We start from the raw sequence: 20,270 nt of genomic DNA on the forward strand, positions 1-20,270 counted from the left end.
GCAATAATGTTGCTCGATTATTCTTTTATTCATCATTTGGAGCCAAATTCATAATCATGATTACATTTTGATAAATTGCACCGCCCTACTGTAGGCCTACATAAAATGCAGGTTTTAACTAAAAACAAGTACCGTACAGAATAAAAAAAAAGAAGAAATACATAAGCACAAAATGAATACAAGTAGATTAACTAAAAAACAAAATATCTACATTAAAGGTTGATAGGCTATGCATAGTAATACCATGGATATTATAGACCATATCCATGGTATTGAAAAGGGGAATTAATTCTTGCATGTTCTAATTTTTGGGAGCTTTTCTCACAAATCTCACCCTGCTTATATTTACATTCCACTACTTCACTTTATGTTAAAGGTCCCATGCATAACAATTTCACTTTATGACGTTTTGTAACATTAATATGAGCCCCCCCCCCCCCAGCCTGCCTATGGTCCCCCAGTGGCTAGAAATGGTGATAGATGTAAACCGAGCCCTGGGTACCCTGCTCTGCCTTTGGGAAAATGAAAGCTCAGATGGGCCCATCTGGAATCTTGCTCCTTATGAGGTCATAAGGGGCAAGGTTACCTCCCCTTTCTCTGCTTTGCCCGCACAGAGAATTTCGCCCACCCATGAGAGAGAGACATCATGGCTATAAAACGAGGTAAAACCCCGAGCCTCAACCGTGTCCCCCCTTCTTCTCAAAAGACTCAGAAATGGCACAACCCAGTGGCTTCAGACAAAGTATTAGGGGACCTCTAAGGTCTATATGAAAGAGACTTCAAATACAGTATTAGGGGACCACTAAGGTCTATATAAAAGAGACTTCAGATACAGTATTAGGGGACCACTAAGGTCTATATAAAGAGTCTTCAAATACAGTATTAGGGGACCACTAAGGTCTATATGAAAGATACTTCAAATACAGTATTAGGGGACCACTAAGGTCTATATAAAAGAGACTTCAGATACAGTATTAGGGGACCACTAAGGTCTATATGAAAGATACTTCAGATACAGTATTAGGGGACCACTAAGGTCTATATAAAAGAGACTTCAGATACAGTATTAGAGGACCACTAAGGTCTATATGAAAGATACTTCAGATACAGTATTAGGGGACCACTAAGGTCTATATAAAAGAGACTTCAGATACAGTATTAGAGGACCACTAAGGTCTATGTGAAAGATACTTCAAATACAGTATTAGGGGACCACTAAGGTCTATATAAAAGAGACTTCAGATACAGTATTAGAGGACCACTAAGGTCTATATGAAAGATACTTCAGATACAGTATTAGGGGACCACTAAGGTCTATATGAAAGAGACTTCAGATACAGTATTAGGGGACCACTAAGGTCTATATAAAAGAGACTTCAGATACAGTATTAGGGGACCACTAAGGTCTATATAAAAGAGACTTCAGATACAGTATTAGGGGACCACTAAGGTCTATATAAAAGAGACTTCAGATACAGTATTAGGGTCCTTTGACTTTAAAGAAGACCAATGTCACCTCTTGTGATAAACTATTAAGTTTAATGTGTGTCAGCTACACATTAAAAACCTTTTTCATCTGTGGAAATGTTTTTCCATGTTGCTTAGTTCTGGCATTTATTTCACAAGAGCATTCAGAAGTTACACAAAAGTAGCATGCGCTGTAGGCTGATCTAGATCAGAGTACTTTTTGTGGCCCTACCGGAGTCAAAGTACAGCGGGTGGAGGAGGACGCAGCCGTCCATGACCAGCACTGTTGTAATGTTACAAAGTAAAAAAAGTACTTTGTTACTGTACTTAAGTAGAATTTAACGCGTGTACTTCACGTCGTTATTTATATTTCTGGAAACTTTCACTTTTACTCCACTTCTTTTCTTAAATAACATGGATACTTTTACTTTACTGGCAACCCTGAATATTGTGCTTTACTATCAGGAAGCCACACTACAGTTCATAATCAAACTTTTATTTCTAAAAATGAAATACCAGATAATTACTTTTAATACTTACGTACAGTAAACATCATGTAGTACCAGACATCTCCCTGTCCCACAGATCCATAACCTGGACAAATATTTGAATAAAAAACAACTTCTATCTACAGATCATCTGGGCAAAACCTATCTTTACATATCAACCTTTTTCAACAATCAAAGGTAAATAACAGATGTCAACTGAGCAGATGAGAGCTTCTGGGGCATACACATCTCATCACTTCTAATACGTCAATGCAAGCAGTAAAACTCAAACAAATTTACAAAAACCTTTATAAAATCACATCAATGTCAAGAAAGTGACAAAAATGTTGATAAATGCCAAAAAAATGAGAAAAAAAACAACAAAAATGTCAAACTCCTTCCTTCTTTTCTCTGCCCTCCTCCTCTTCTTCCTCTTCCTCCATGAACTTGTCTTGAGGTACATACTATGTCCCTTACGAAAACAAAGGAAAGGCTGAGAAATAACTTATGGTCGTGGAGATTTGGTGTGTAGTTTTGCTCTTTAAATGAAAGGTTTCAAAAATCGGGTGACATGTAAAGATTTTGTGTGTAGGTACTATTTTACTATCTTTCCGTTTTTCAAAAGTCTACACACAATTTTCAAAACTGTACACACAAAATGCAAAAGTCCTCACATCTCCTTCAAATGAAACACTGCAGTTAAAAGGCCTTAAAATGTCATCAACACATCTAAAAAAAAGCATTTGTGTCAATGGCTTTTTTATTTTTTATTACTATTATTACTATTATATTTTATTATTATTAATGTAGTGTTGAAACAATATATATACATATATATATAGGCTACAGTAAATACAAAATTTAAAAAGAAAATCTCCTTCTTCATCTGCCGCAGGTGGGGTTCGAATCGCAAACCTCAAAACTTCAAAAAAAAACACTAATTGTTAATTGCTTGCCCCGCTCCCGCAGGAAAACAGAGAAGAACGACCAATAGCCTCCAGGACTCTAATATCGCCAACAACCAGTCTAATCATTGTTAGTTAACAGGCTCTTGACTGCAGGATCAAAGTGGCGCGAGCGGAAGATCTTGTACTGCCTTTTTCCCCACTGAGGCGTGCTTTTTTAATCTCCTGCAAAGTAATTACTTAGGCAAGTTAGGCTATCGTCATTTTAAAATGTTTAGACTTGAAGTATAATCTCTAATCTGTTCTATGTTGATGGTGAGGTGGGCTCTCAGCTGAATCACATTCACTTTAGCTGCAACTGTAGTACTGTTTAGTTGTTCTATCGACTGGAAATATAAGCCAATGTTGTTTTGTAATTTTAATGTGGCCACACCTTGGGTGGATTCGAACCCGCATCTAACACGACACGAGGCAGAGGGGGAAAAAAACTGCATGTGGCGCACTTTCATCATTAAGACTGCTGCCGAGGGAGATAGAAAAGCCCTAAAGCCTTCAGAGGGACAGGTGTCGCGGAGTTGATGGTGATTATCATCCAATCATTTCCAGATATTTTCTTAAACTACTAAGTAAAAAGTAGGTGGATTTGAAGTAATTTACTCTTTGCTGCCGACTATCATGCTTCTCTGTTACATCCACTCTTCGTGCATGTTAGCCATTTCGCACCGAGCCTATCAACTGCAATGCATCCTACATTATACCTTAAAGAATCGAACTGTATTTAAAGACCTCTATTCTGAAGTTTGTTTACTGAAGGTGTAAATATATTTTTTATGTTATTCCCATGTAGGACACACTCTCTGTTCATTCCCATGTCGGACACACACTCTCTCAAAATGCCTTAAAATGTCATCAACACATCTAAAAGAAAAGCATTTGTATCAAATGGCTTTTTTTATTACAGTAGGCTGCATTTGGGAATATATATCATGTACACACTGTTCTAAATCTAAAGCTCTTTTGTCTTTCATAGGCTTATATCTACATTTCATAAAATGTTGATGTTCTACAGTAAAAAAATAGTCTGAGGGGTTGGTACCAATGTAGTGTTTAAACAAAATATATATATATATATATATATACACACACACACAACACACCACACACCACACACACACACACCAACACACACCACACACACACACACACACACACACACACACACTACCGTTCAAAAGTTTGGAGTCACCCAAACAATTTTGTGTTTTCCTGAAAAGTCACACTTATTCACCACCATACATTGTGAAATGAATAGAAAATAGAGTCAAGACATTGACAAGGTTAGAAATAATGATTTGTATTTGAAACAAGATTTTTTTTACATCAAACTTTGCTTTCGTCAAAGAATCCTCCATTTGCAGCAATTACAGCATTGCAGACCTTTGGCATTCTAGCTGTTGATTTGTTGAGGTAATCTGGAGAAATGTCACCCCACGCTTCCAGAAGCAGCTCCCACAAGTTGGATTGGTTGGATGGGCACTTCTTGCGTACCATACGGTCAAGCTGCTCCCACGACAGCTCAATGGGGTTCAGATCTGGTGACTGCGCTGGCCACTCCATTACCGATAGAATACCAGCTGCTCTAAATAGGAGGTGTGTTTAGGGTCATTGTCCTGTTGTAGGATGAAATTGGCTCCAATCAAGCGCTGTCCACTGGGTACGGCATGGCGTTGCAAAAATGGAGTGATAGCCTTCCTTATTCAGAATCCCTTTTACCCTGTACAAATCTCCCACCTTACCAGCACCAAAGCAACCCCAGACCATCATATTACCTCCACCGTGCTTAACAGATGGCGTCAGGCATTCTTCCAGCATCTTTTCATTTGTTCTGCGTCTCACAAACGTTCTTCTTTGTGACCCAAACACCTCAAACTTGGATTCATCCATCACAACACTTTTTTCCAGTCTTCCTCTTTCCAATGTCTGTGTTCTTTTGCCCATCTTAATCTTTTTCTTTTATTGGCCAGTCTCAGATATGGCTTTTCTTTGCCACTCTGCCCTGAAGCCCAGAATCCCTCAGCCGCCTCTTCACTGTAGATGTTGACACTGGTGTTTTGCGGGTACTATTTAATGAAGATGCCAGTTGGGGACCTGTGAGGCGTCTGTTTCTCAAACTAGAGACTCTAATGTACTTATCTTCTTGCTCAGTTGTGCAACGCGGCCTCCCACTTCTTTTTCTACTCTGGTTAGAGCCTGTTTGTGCTGTCCTCTGAAGGGAGTAGTACACACCGTTGTAGGAAATCTTCAATTTCTTAGCAATGTCTCGCATGGAATAGCCTTCATTTCTAAGGACAAGAATAGACTGTCGAGTTTCAGAGAAAAGTTCTCTTTTTCTGGCCATTTTGAGCGTTTAATTGACCCCACAAATGTGATGCTCCAGAAACTCAATCTGCTCAAAGGAAGGTCAGTTTTGTAGCTTCTGTAACGACCTAAACTGTTTTCAGATGTGTGAACATGATTGCACAAGGGTTTTCTAATCATCAATTAGCCTTCTGAGCCAATGAGCGAACACATTGTACCATTAGAACACTGGATTGATAGTTGCTGGAAATGGGCCTCTATACACCTATGTAGATATTGCACCAAAAACCAGACATTTGCAGCTAGAATAGTCATTTACCACATTAGCAATGTATAGAGTGTATTTCTTCAAAGTTAAGACTAGTTTAAAGTTCTCTTCATTGAAAAGTACAGTGCTTTTCCTTAAAAAATAAAGACATTTCAATGTGACCCAAAACTTTTGAACGGTAGTGTATGTCCATATGAGGGAGCTAAGCATATGTAAACAAGGAATCTAGGAAGAAAAAAAACCGTGAGAAAAGAAAATGTATGAACTACAGCGCTTAACTGACCCCATTCAACGAGTCACTTGTCATTTGCAGAAACGAATAATTGTACACTTTGTAATAAAAGCTAGCAGTGGAAGTTAATATGACTTAGGAAATTTTTATGTTAGCCCAGGAGAGAGGGAGAAACGATGTATTAATAATGCATCATATTCTGGCGTTGTAGAAAATTGCTGTGCATGGTAAATTTCCTGAGTAACATTATATTCTGCTTATACTTTTAAGGCAAAGAGTACAACTGTTAAACAGCCCTCTGAGCCCTCAGCATCTACCCTGATGGGGCGTGCCTCCCACATGAGTCCGGCTACCGGCTCGTGCCTCCCGCCTACCACGCGCTTTTGTGTGTTTGTCACTTCCTTATTCTTTAGTGTACAGTGAAACTTTTCAACCCCACAGACACGGCCGGACTTTTGGGACTTTTTTTTCTTCAAACAAGCTAACTTTAGTACTAAATGTTCGAACCAAACTAACAAGCATTCCTCGCTCCGAGCTGACTGAAGTTAGAAGTTATAATGGCTGATAGCCGAGAAGAGGAGATAGACGAAGGAGAGGAACTCCAGGGCGCCGTAGGTGGAGAAGGTATGTAGCCTAACGTAAAAGCCGGTGTGATACCCCTACTGGTTTCCACAACAACTGGTTACCGTCATAGACAGTTAAAGAAAGAAAAAGGTGTTGTGTTTACCTAACAGCTGCCGCTGGGCTGCCTGTGGCACCAGATTCGTCACACAATCACAAACATTTCCCTGGCGATTTTCAAATCGTTTCCCAAATCTACTGGCGCGAAAATGTTTGCCTAAGTATGCACCAGATCACAGCCACCTACAAAAAAGTAAGCTCTAAAAACAATTGAAGTTCGGGTCGAGGTGGTTGCGATCCTGTGGCAAAAAAAATGGAGTTTTCATGAAAGCCCTCAGCTTTACGCAGCGAGCTAACACAGCGCAATAGTAAACTGCTTCCAGTAACCCATTCATAAACTACGTCACCAACCGGGTAACACTTTGTTGTGAGCTCATCTACAACAACTGGTTACCTTGCCTTAGTTTATGAAATACCCGATGTTAGTTATCACGTTTCTTTGGTCGCATCTACGGGCAAATTGACTACTACTACTTCATCATAGTCACCTACTAAGCTACACATTGTGACTGACACACATTTTAACAGATCAAATAGTCAAATATTGTCAAAATACACAATTGCCAACGACTCACAGTAAAGTGGTAGGCTAATACACGACGTAATTTGAATGCATAGTGTAATGATTTACAGTCATAGTCTCTCCTTTTGTGTAGCCTGTATGGTATATGATATATGGCAAATTCCCTGGATTTGCACAACAAAGGCTTGTAATAGCCTACAGTGTTAAAACCTACCTGAGTTTGGCTCCGAATTAACAAAGCATTTTAATGAGTCTTTCATCAAATCATTCCATCCAAATTGATGTCAAGTTGTTCTGAAATCAAACTCCGACACAGCACAGTAGCTATTGATATTCTTTAATGACCTTATTCCTTTTAACATGTCCTGCCTAACAACCTGGTATACAGCCTGAGGAGCTGATCACCTTGTTGTGCCAGACAGATGTTACTTTAGCAAGTAGAGGCATGTTTTTATAAAGTACATGCTGGACAAAAGTAGTTCTGGTTCAAAGGTGGTCTCCCAACACACACCCAATGAAACCACAAACTGCATGTTGTGCACTGGATCTGACAAAAAGAAGACAGTATATTATTTAAACGTTACATTTGGAAATATACGGAATTGTGAATGTGCTTACCCAGTCATCATGACCATCTTTATTTCTTCCTGGACTTTGGCATGCATTGCCACATGCTCTGCATAGCTCCGACAAATTTTCTAACACATTACACAAGTGTAAACAGTTTCTCAGACACATTGATGAAACACTGACAAAAACAAAACAAAAAAATAAACAAACCTGAATCCGCTACGAGTCGGCAAGCTATTTCTTTTCTCAACTGAGTAGTTGCTGCCTCATCAGTCCTGAAATCCAGCAACTCACCTTTAAGAACAAGCTCTGCAAACTACAAAAGACTCAGTACAATTAGTAACAGTCAATAGCTTTATTAAACAAAGGGTAATTTGCACACGTACCTTGCAGACCAATGCCCCACAGGATGTTGAATCCTGCTGGCGAGGATGGTCAATTGTATCACAAGTCCATCGCGATATATGTATATTTTTGCGCCTCATGAAAGATCTGTAGATGAGCTAAATATAGTTATTTGGAACTAAGAACAATTTTATGACATTACCACGGACATAACTTGCCTTGTGATATCCTTGCATTTTGTTAATTGGCCAGGGGTTTCTCCAAGGGGATCAATGTAAAGCGCCCGCTTCTCCTTTGGATAAATGACCTTCACAGTACACACAAGATCATGTAAAGAGAATGAAATCTCACATTAAAATAGTCATTTTATAGTGTATGTACATTCTCACCACAAGTGTCCAGTGATGTTTGTCACAAACTGCTCCAAGTAGAACATCATAGGCCATTGGGTCAATCTGAAAACAGACAGAATGAATAAATTATAGGTATTGTAACCATTTATGAACAGAATTTGAAAGTACACACCTTCTTTAATCCCCTGAATGATCCTTGCCACATCGCAGTCATCTCAAATGAGTCGACAAGAAAGTACTTTGTTAAAGTTCTTGCTTGTAGCGTTTGAATGTTTGCATGGATAAATGCATTCAACACCTTAAGTGACAATTGTGTATAGAGTTACATATTGGTATTGTAAATAGTTTTAGGCATGTACATTATGATTTCATGATGAAATACTTGCATTTACCTCACTTTCCACCTGTCTTCCAGGTGCCAGATTCTGCAGGTCTCTGGCAAATAATTTATAGGGTCCTACCTTGCTCCACAACACCCCTTGCCGTTTTCCAGACCAGATTTCTGCTATTACTGTTTATTAGAAGACAGTTCTTTATCAAGGACTGATTAGGAATAGCATGTAGCATCAGTTTACCAAAGGTTACCCAAGTACCGATGCAAATGAAAGATATGCATGTATGCAGATGGAATACAGTATGTTGTTGCTGAAAATCATGGGCAATGAAACATACTTACGTTCCTCTGGGGACTAGAGACTTGTGCACGGTTGTGGACTCTGTGTTAAGATGGGGGATTGGGGAACCCTGGGACACCCCAAGGGGCTAGGCTGCACTCCTGAAGGAGGTGTGGTGGCAGGGCTAGGCTGCACTGCTGAAGGAGGTGTGGAGGCAGCATTCCATTTACCTGGAATTCTCACCTGGGGTTCCACATATCTTTTTAGGTGGTCAATGTTAATTTTCTCAAATACATCCCCTTCTCTTTCAAGGTCTGCACTTTTACCATCAATGTATACAATGGTGTACGGGCCTAATAAATCTGCTTCTAATTTGCCCCCCTTTCTTTGTTCCTGGCGAATGTTCCTTCTTAATACCAGGTCCCCCACAACAAAGCCATCATCATGGTCCAATTCATGTTTTCTCTTCCGCACCCTCTGATGTGCGGCCAATATATTGGCCTCCACTTTGGGGTAGACATCAGACAGTTTGGAAGTTAATGTTACCTCCTCATTTTCAGCCAGTGCATTTACTTCCTCGTCAGTTATCTGTAACATTGATGGTTGATAACTGAACACAAGTAACCTATAGGTTATAGAATATACCATTATTGACAAAGTTGTTCTGTACTGCAGGAAAAGGCCATTGTACCTGCCACTTATCTGGAATTTCAGAAGGGTAACGGGCCTCCCTTCCATACATGAGGTAAAATGGTGAATGTTTTGTGGTTATATGTTTTTTGTTGCATAGACCAAAAACGGTGGGCCTATATATATATATATATATATATATATATATATATATATATATATATATATATATATATATATATATATATATATATATATATATATATACACACACACACACATTAAGAAAAACATGATTCACACCCTTGAAGGGTGCCATTGAGCCCTTCCACCAAGCCATTGGTTTGTGGGTGGTATGGGGCACAGAGGCTTCTGGCAATGCTAAGCTTGGCACACATGTCTAGGTTAATCTGGCAGTGGAAATGAAAATGAATGTGATATGTTTTTCCCCCAGTGATGTGATGAACAATAATATCAAATGTCTCAGAATTTGACTTACTTTGTTAACAAATTCTTTGCCCTGGTCTGTAAGAATGCATTTGGGTGCACCATATTTATAAAAGAAGTCCATGATGCATTCTGAAACTTCTTCAGCTGTCTTGGTTTTCAGTGGATATACTTCCATCCATTTTGTGAAGTAGTCCAGCATGACACACGTATAAATGTTTCCTTTGTTGGAGCATTTTAATTTGCCAACTAGGTCCATTCCAACAAGCTGGAAAGGTTCACTCACCTTAAATGCAAACAAAAACTGTATCATAAAGACTTCCATGTATACCAAATGTTAAATGTACTGAGGTCAGATTCACCTGTATGGGTTTGTACTGTGTCTTGTCCTTTATAGAGGCCCTCTTTCTCTGACAGGCATCACACTGTGTAATCTAACCAAGTAAAAACAATTGAGAACACTGGTGAAATATGTAGCATTAAGATTTGCATAAGCTTCACACAAATAAGTTTTATTTTTTTTTATAATTATGCACTCACCCATTTTGTGATGTCTGCTTTCATCCGAGGCCAGTAATACCGTTGCTGGATGGCATGCATGGTTTTGTCTTCTCCACAGTGAGCCCCGATGGCCCTGGCATGAAACTCAACAAATATGTTGTTGGCTTCTTCTGGAGTTAAAACCACTTTTGCCAGGTGATGCCTATGAGCTTCACCTGTGACTAATAATGGATCAATCAGGTCTCAGGTGTGTATAAAAACAACCCCAGTACACAAGACCTTCACATCAACTGCAACTAGACCTCTGCAAACGTGCCTAAGATTCACCCTGAGACTAAAGTTTGGATTATCAAGAGGCTGAAGACCAGATCCACTGCTGATGTGGCAGACACCTTCAATGTGTCTCAGCGTCAAGTACAGAGGATTAAAAAAAACATTTGAAGACACTGGAGAGGTTTTTGACAAGCCCAGGTCAGGCAGACCCCGCAAGACAACTGCTCGAGAGGACCGTTTGTTGGCTCGAAAATCCAAGGCCAGCCCATTTTCCACTGCAGCAGAGCTCCACGAGACCTGGTCCCCTGAAGTCCCTGTGTCAACCAGAACAGTTTGTCGGATTCTGTCTCGAAATGGCCTCCATGGTCAAATCAGTGCCCAGAAGCCGGCACTAAACAAAAGACAATTGAAAAACCGTGTGGCATGTGCCAAGGCCCACAGCTTGCTAAAAGGATGGATGCTGGAAAAGTGGAAGAAAGTGGATTTTTCAGATCAATCTTCTGTTGAATTACACCACAGTCGCCGCAAATATTGCAGGAGACCTACTGGAGCCCGCATGGATCCAAGATTCACCCAGAAAACAGTGAAGTTTGGTGGCGGAAAAATCATGGTGTGGGGTTACATCCAGTATGGGGGTGTGCGGTAGAGCTGCAGGGTGGAAGGCAACATCAATAGTCTGAAATACCAAGACATCTTAGCTACCTCTTATATTCCCAACCATAAAAGATGCCAAAATCTGCAGCAGGATGGTGGTCCATCGCATACTTCCATCTCCACTTCAAAGTTCCTCAAGGCGAAGAAGATCAAGATGCTACAGGATTGGCCGGCCCAGTCACCAGACATGAACATCATTGAGCATATGTGGGGTAGGATGAAAGAGGAAGCATGGAAGACCAAACCAAAGAATATTGATGAACTTTGGGAGGCATGCAAGACTGCTTTCCTAGCTATTCCTGATGACTTCATCAATACATTGTATGAATCCTTGCCAAACCGCATGTGTCCAGTCCTTCAAGCTCATGGAAGTCATACAAGATATTACATTTGGATCTCACAGCACCACTATTTAATTTGCTGACATGTTTTATTATTTGCAGTGAATTTGTTCAATTTCTGTATAGGCGACAAGACTTTTGTCTCGCCAAAATTGGACCTTTCTGTCTTGTTTAAATTATAAATCTTGTTTCAGTGAAACTAATTCATTTCAGTGCAATGAAAATCATTTGGGAGGGTTTCAGCTTTTCATATGAGCTATTTCTTACACCAATTGATTAATTAAAAGTCAGGTTAACAACAGGTGTTTCTACAAAATAGATAAGCGACAAGACTTTTGTCAGGGACTGTAGTTATGAATTTGAAAAAGTGCATAAATTTAAAAATAGTTAAAGTTCAATGTAATTTAGCATACATTCTTTTGTTAATACAGATTTTAGAAATTATTCTAAAATATATTAATATTGTTAAATACAAATATTAAGTGTAATGATTATATTTGAAGGATTATTTGTAAAATGTTGTCAAGAGTATAAATAATAGTATTAAACAATTTCCTAAAGGCCGTGTTTTATGTTTTTTTTAAAGATTTACGCACATTTAATCAGAGAGTGTCTAGTTAAGAAACTATTCAATGTAATCAATATCAACTAGTGCAGTGCCCGTCGGGCCGATTGCTAGGTCCGTGGTATTGCTGCAGAATTCTTTAAAACTAAATTGTACCCTAAAATTGCTTCCAGAAGGACCCCAAACCCCTTAATGTGCAACTCCACTGTATAGCTTACTTCTGACATACAGTGTAGTCTACGTCTACATCAGAGGAAGACATTGTACTACTATATTTTCCTGACAGAGAACGTGGCAAACTCATTCTTTTGTATTTCTTATCCAAACAACATCAAACTTGGCACTGCACGTACTTATGCTGGTAGCAAGACACCTGTCAATTTTGAAATCCTTCGGACTAATGGTTTGAGAGATATGCAAATAACAGACAGACGTTCCCGTAATTTATAGATAGATGGATTTGATGTAACACAACATTGCACTCTTTTTTATCAAAGAAAGTGTACCAATACAGTTATAATCAAAACATTGTAAAATGGTGCTTCAGATTTGATCTTTAAGCATCCAAGCATCACAGGAAGTTTAGGGCCTACATCATCAGCGTACATTTCATCTAACAGATGGGTGGACAATTAACATAAAATTAGAGCAATTATTGAAGGGGATATACTCTACATGTACAAAATTGTATTTGTATATGATGTGTGTAGTTGTGGAACTCCAGTAAGCAGGCTGGTAAGGCTATTTTATGATTTTATTCATAATAAAACTTCTAATTTCTCGTTTAGAATTTGAAAGGCATGTGACAATTTTATTTTCTATTCTATTCTATATCTATAAACAGTGTAGTGTGCAAGATTGAAATGATGGTGGGTTTTAATCAATCTTCTCATTGTACCAGATGTCATTGATGATCCCATCATGGAGCAAGGAGCAGTGATCCTTAGAGGGTAAGTCTCATCTTTACAACTTGAATAAGACTAAATTTAATTTAAACAGCACTTTAAAAGAAAGGTTTGCATGGTTGAACCAGAAATAAACAAGAAATACAAGGATAACAATAATCCAAGCGAGCTCTAAACTATGACCTTCCTGAGATCAGGTTGCGTGAGAGAGAGAGAGAAAAAAACATAATTTAACAGATTGCATATATTTATCCCTATATATTAACTTGCACTATTTTATGTCTCATGTCATAGATTCTTACATGTATATTTTTTTTAAGATAATGTTTGGGGCATTTTCGGCCTTTTATTTTGACAGGACAGCTGAAGACATGAAAGAGGAGAGAGAGGGGGGGACATGAAGGCCCGTAGGTCGGAGTTGAACCCCGGCCCGCTGTGTCGTTGACAAAATCTCTACAATCTCTATATATAGGCACATATACAGTATGCACGCTCTATCAACTGAGCTTTTTGAGTGCTTGCGATTTTCTGTTCTGTACAACTTTAATTTGCATGTTTGGAGGGAGCCTAAGACCCAAGATTTTCTATGACGACTGCTTCTGTATTTCTTGTGCATAAACAACTTGACACTAGATCCTGAAATTAGCGCCCTTATGTACAGAATCCAGAATCGCTTTGAATCAACAATCAATTTTGAATCAAATCATGACCCCCAAAGAAGAATCAGAATTGAATTATGAGATACCAAAAGATTCACACACCTACTAAATTATATTTATCAAGTAGGTATCTTTTAAAGTGATAACATATATTTGTTTGGTGAAGCAGTTTCTTCTGTCCTAGGTATGTCACTGAACGTATAAACACAGAGGAGCCTAGTCAACACGTGACCTCTGAGACTCTGGGAGGAAGGCCAAATGAACAACAGGACCCACAAATTAAAGAAGTGGTAGAACAGCTGATCAGGATTGCAGATGAGTTCAACCGGAACACTGAGCTTCATCAGTAAGTTGTGCATTATACACAAACACAACTGGGGGGCTGCGTCAGTCAGCAGATCCACCGCTTATTGCTTGATCACAGCGCTTGAATGTTAATCTACATGAACTCTTTCAAATAATACACCTAGCTAATGTGGTCTGCCAACCTACTGCAGAAAACTCAGAGTTGGTCAAAAAAGTGCCTCAGAACATTGCACACACATTGCGTTTCATTATTATTATTTTTATTATTAACGCTTTTTAAAACACGCATTCGTTCAGCTGCATTTACTTTCCCTGCTCTCTTCAGTCTCTCTGTCACTCTACACACACACGCACAGCTCCTCCCCTCCATGCACACAGTGTCTGTCACAGTGTTGCCAACTTAGCAACTTTATGGCTAGATTTAGCAACTTTTCAGACCCCCTTTGTGCCTTTTTTCAGAAAAGCGACTAGCAAGAAAACGGGCGACTTTCTGTAGAAAAGACACTGACTTTCTGTAAAAAAAAATAGTCGCCAGTATTGTCCAGCGCAGCAAGCAAGTTATTTCTCTCCTCTGGCACCAAAACGGTCACACCTCTCTGAATCTGTTTTGTGAGGAGCAGAGGAGCATGTCGTCCCCTCCTCGTGTCCGTAGGCAGGGAGAAAAGGGACAGGGTGCGGGGTGCGGGGGCCGGTGCCGGAGAAAAGATGCAGCTGAGCTGGCCTGGTTCTGAGCAAGCCAGCCTTCTTTGAGAATTCTTTATTGATCTTTTTACCTTCCTTGTAGAATTTCTTTTTTTACTTTAAAGACAAGCTACCTAGGTAATAATTATAAGGTAAAATAAATTCCTGTATTGAATAAGCTTTATGCAAATGATTGTGTAAGGATGTCACAAACGTGCAAATGAGCGTATGCTAACTTTATAGTCGAATCACCAACAGAGTGTGACTAGGATGTGGCCTATTGACAGATCAGTGCCTGTGTCTTACTGTGATGTTGGTCTTTGAAAAAAGCCTGAAGGCCGGAACATCATCGGAATAAAAGAGAAATGCATTTGCAACACATTTTTCCTACAATGAGTTAAATAAAAAAAAACAAACATTTGAATCTGTCCATTTCTTCTCTCAGTCTGATCAACCCCGTTCGGACGACTGTGCTCGGAACATCTTCATGATGTAGCAAGGAAAATCTTTGCTGATGGCATCAAATGGGGTCGAGTGGTGGCTCTCTCTATCTGGCCCACAGACTCATACTCAAGGTAACAACATACAGTATATCCCACAGAGCAGTGCTTCTCAGCTGGGCTGTTTGTTTTCTTCTCTGAAATTTGCATGCACTGTGAAATAATTTGCATTCCCCCGTCTTTTGGTTTTGTTTAAAGGCGATGAACTCCAACCGTCTAGAAAACATCCAAACAATCATCAGCTGGGTTCTGCAGGTCATCAAAGAGCTGCTCTACGGCTGGCTTGTTCAGCAGGGAGGCTGGGTGAGTCAAGTAAATTATTTATAAAGCATATTGAATTATAACCGACCGAAGCAGAATAAAGTGCTGTACAAAGTTATATTTTAAAAACAAAGGAATACAATTAAACATAGACAGAGATCCCTGTCCCCAGAGATCTGTTAGTTCTGTGCTATATTCATTTTTATACCAGGCTGCAGGGTGTCCATATAAAAAAGTTTACTAGGACACCTACTAAACGAGTTAAATTGACCGTTTACCGTTCTAATGCATGCGCTTCATTCAAATTATTACTAAATGTGAATTGTATTTCCAAACACAGTGTCAACTTTAGTGCCTCGTCCTTTTAACACCACAGGATGGCGCTAACACACAAGCTTCAGGAAGTCTCTGACTGACTTTGTTTCACACCGATCATCTCCCATCCCTTAGCTCCTCAGGCTTCAGCCAACAGTGATATTGTCGATCATTTGTTTGTAAAAAATCTTTTAAAAATGATCTGGGGACAATGACATTGTTAATAGCTAGCTAGTCTTGTTGTTAAATAACTGTCAAATTCAGGGCCGGCCTGTGGCTTAGGCAGTATAGGCAAATGCTAAGGGCGCAAACCACCAGGGGGCGCCGGCTTGTGCTGTACCTGTAACGTAGGGTGACCAGACGTCCCGGTTTCCGGGGACAGTCCCTTATTTTGGCTACCTGTCCCCGGCTGGATCTGTCCCCGGAAATGTCCCCGGTTTTCACTGTGACTGAAAGACCGAAATTGTAATGAAAAAAAAACGTAGCCGATAATCGCACACCCAACCCACAGGCTCCAGGACAGCCAGAGCCAGCGGTGCTCAGAGATGTTTTAGAAGCCGTATTTTACGATGTTAAAAATCACTGGTTTTTACATGGAGTCTGGTGCGTTTAGCGAACGCAATTTCGCGGACTTTTATGTTTTAAAAAGGATCTTAATCTTTAACAGAAAGGTCGACCTCCTTAGAATCCTTCCCATAATGTTGTCAGACACTTAGATATTAATCTGAGTCTGTTAGCAGCAAAACAAGCACTTTATGAACGTAAATACAAGCTGGACAATTATCCCATTAACTTAACTAGCGATCTCGTTTAATACTGCATCAATGTCAAAGGAAAATATGTCCTCAGTAGTTTTTATTGTATCTGATTCTCAATGAGCTGTTCCAGAAACAAGCCTTGAGCAGTAAAGCAAAAGCTGTCAGTAGTTCAGTAAACATTACAACATTATGAAATATGAGACTTTCTATCTTGAAATATTAGGACTATAAGGACTTTCTATCTTGAAATATTAGGACTTTCTATCTAAAATATTAGGACTATTAGGACTTTATATTTGGAAATATTAAGACTTCTATCTTGAATATTATGACTTTTTATCTTGAAATATTAGGACTTTTTATCTGAAGTATAGGATGGATTTTTATCTTGAAATATTAGGACTTCTATCTTGAGGGGTTAGTGGAGTGGAGTAGGAACTAGCAGCAGGGGTGGGTCTAGGATGATTACTGGGGGGGGGGGGGGGGGGCTCAGCCCTAATGAGAACAGCTCTAGGTCTAGTGTCCCCGTTTTAAGTTTTACAAAATAAAAACATTACTTGTTTTGGAGGTAAATACGCTTCTGAGCTGAAAATGTCCCGGATTTGTCTGAGAAATCTGGTCACCTTAATATAACGTCACCTTAATTAAAAAAACAAGCCCGACTTCTTTTACCTGCATCTAAATCTCATAATGTCAAAGCGTCCTAAACTGTCTGGGCCCAGGAGGAAAAAGAAAAGTAGAAGAGGAAAAACGTGACAAAGACAGAGGTAATGTTACAGTAAAGGTGATGATGATAATGATATATTTTTGCTGTTGCAGAACAATGATGATAATAGCATCAGCCGTTAGCATGACATAGTTGGCTAATCAATAATAGCGAGCGCTATCTGTTAGTTTAAACATCAGTTAACTGTACAGTGATGCAAGGGGGCGCCACCTAAAATCTTTGCCTGGGCACCAAATTGTTTAGGGCCGGGCCTGGTCAAATTACATTTACTGATGGTCAACTGTGTGCATGTAATGCTAGCATGTGGGGCTTTCTGGCTCGTTACTGTCCAAGCTTAAGGCTTCTCTGAGCTGAGCGGACTATAAATATCCCTGGTTTCTTAGGACCTCCTATTTACTGGAACAGTGAACATTTTGCATTGCAGTAGAACCTTATGGGATGGGGAATGATTGTTGTAGGTATTAGTCAAACCCTCAGGCATAACCAGGGACACAGGGTATGTTTGAAAAAAAATGTAAAGCTATAGGCGTAGTATCTGTCTTCTCCATGAGGAATTCAAAGTATTGACAACAGCACTGATACAAGCCTTCCGTGATCGCCCCCCACACCCCTCCTCCACGCAGTTGCTAGTAGCCAAGGAAGACACGGAGGATTAAAAAAACACGATGGACTCTTAAGAAGAGGTCAAAGGGACCATTGGATAAGCGGGTTTACGCCCTTCACAGTGGACACTAATTCCTGACAATGGACACTTTTTTAGGCATTAACCCTTTCCAAACGGCGTAATGGTCTTATGTATGGACTTGTCAAGATCCAAAGCTCTTAATCTTACTGTCTTGATCTTGTAGGGAGGGGGTGATCCGTGGTATTTCACGCTGGAGGACTCTAACCATAGTAGCATCAGTAGCATTGGTGGCAGCTATTGTTTTCTACAGAAAGACCCGCTGAGAGCTTCGGACCTGGCAACCAGGGCTGCTGTCCCATCTCCTGGATAAACGCAGCTAATAATGACGTGTCTGGACATTAATTACAACCACTCCTCCGCTCTATTTCATTAAGTATTGTACATAATCATCTGTTCTCAGGATTCCAATAACAAAAAAAAAACATTTGCAGCCAGCTGTCCACTGGACATCTCCATCAGCCTTCACCAGCAGCTGTAAGGAACTACACCTGAGCTTCTGCAACACACCCTGTGGAAGCCATTTTAGAGGCTGTCAGCTCTCAGCAGGGGCTGTCAGAAGGTGATGGTGTTTATTGACATTGTGAGTAGCTGTAGTTGTATTCAACAGACTAAAGGACCTGACCTACCTGAACCAGGTATCAGGTCCACATGGGGTGTGGGTGGGGTCAAATGTAAATGTCTCCAGGTCTTGGGTCTGAGCAGAATGTGGACCTGAGAAGACATAAAAATCAATGAACACATAAACAACAGCAACACATTAAAAGTACTGTACATTCATTATGTTAGCTTGTGCTGGAAATTTGAGTGCATTATCTAGGGAATACCTCTACTTGGCTGTCTCAACAGAATTCAAAAGAACTGCAAAGTGAAGAAGAAAATGCGAGTTCAAGAATTAGCCTATAATCATTCCCACTTTAAGTTGTCTTTAATATTATCCTCCACAAGAAAAACAGGAGTGACGCGGCAAAATGTAAAGCCACAATAGGTTTATATTAGAGCCATGTTGCTAGCTTTTTTCTGAGGAATCCTGTTTTACCATCACTTGGTAGATGAGCCTCGGGCACTGTGGTTGTGGAAAAGAAGCCAAAAACAAAACAAATGACCCTAGATTTCCACCAACTGCGGAACGGCTGCAGAGTGGCTCCGCTGTGTGTCGACTCCGTGCTCCGCCATGACTAATAACTGAAGTCTCAAGGGACCCACGAGATCTCTCAAATTCACGTATGATAGCGCGATATGACAGGATGTAGTTTCTATAAACAAAACAACAAACCTCTGACCTGTTGACTTCAGGCCTGTCTCCACCCATTATGATGTTCAAGGTGTAGTGCAGGGAAATATGATCCGCTGTGAGCACAGTGTATTTTATTTTGAAAATTAAACGGATGTTTTATTTTGTTTCTGTGCTCGACTTCCTGTCCTGCACTATCTGCCGTGTGCTGAATTGCTGCGGAGCTCTCCGGTGTCCAGCAAAAATAGAAGCTCTGCGTATCTGCTCCAGAGGGCTAGGGGATCTCGGAGTCGGGACGCAACTGTTCCACAGTTGGTGAAAATACACACAGGGACTTTAAGGGCAACCGAATGACTTTGCGCCGTTCCGAAGCGGATCCGCAGCCGTTCCGCAGTTGGTGGAAATCAGGGGTGAGAGCTCCAGGAATTTCACAGCGCGTCATAGTTGCAGTAGACCTTTTCACAGCAGAACATTAGGCATGTGAAATCACAACATCAATAGTAGCATAAACAATGGCTGCGTACCATTTTGTTTTACCCTGCCCAGGGCCTTTGGCTTTTTTTTTTTATTACCTTGATAATTAAATAAATTGCACAATATTCCAAATCAAAGTGTCAAAAGGAGGAATAGGTGTATTGCCGGCAAAACACGGCATCTGATTCGGCTGAATCTGAATTAATTTGAACAAATCATTGTATCATCGCATTTCTACTTATCTTAAGATACAGCTGGGATATTGGACGTCTCTTACCGAATGCTTCTTCAGAGTTGTTGTTTTTATGTTACTTTTCTGATATTTGGAACGGCTTCTAAACTTTTGTACTAATAATTCAACCAGAGAATTTCATGCCCATTATTTAACCTTCTAATGTTGAAAATGAATGGAATTTTAGCGAACATGGGAATAAGTCCTCCATCACACAACGCTGTAGCTGTGGTGGGTGCTTTTAGAGGGTATTCTGTGGTTCATCTCTTAGATAAGCACTGGGGTCCGTTGGCCATCTCTGTGCTGTGAACAAGCCTGAAC

The 20,270-nt window shown here is 40.0% G+C and overlaps 1 protein-coding gene and 1 pseudogene across 1 annotated transcript in view; both read left to right on the forward strand.

Moving 5' to 3' along the window:
* The window catches only part of tpcn2 (two pore segment channel 2), a 224,090-nt gene that overhangs the window by 122,878 nt on the left and 80,942 nt on the right, over nucleotides 1–20,270 (forward strand). The gene's annotated exons all lie outside the window — the stretch shown is intronic.
* Nucleotides 6,112–18,579, forward strand: LOC116703495 (apoptosis regulator BAX-like; annotated as a pseudogene).

The sequence above is a fragment of the Etheostoma spectabile genome, chromosome 15 (assembly GCF_008692095.1).
Source record: "Etheostoma spectabile isolate EspeVRDwgs_2016 chromosome 15, UIUC_Espe_1.0, whole genome shotgun sequence".
NCBI classification, from domain to species: domain Eukaryota; kingdom Metazoa; phylum Chordata; class Actinopteri; order Perciformes; family Percidae; genus Etheostoma; species Etheostoma spectabile.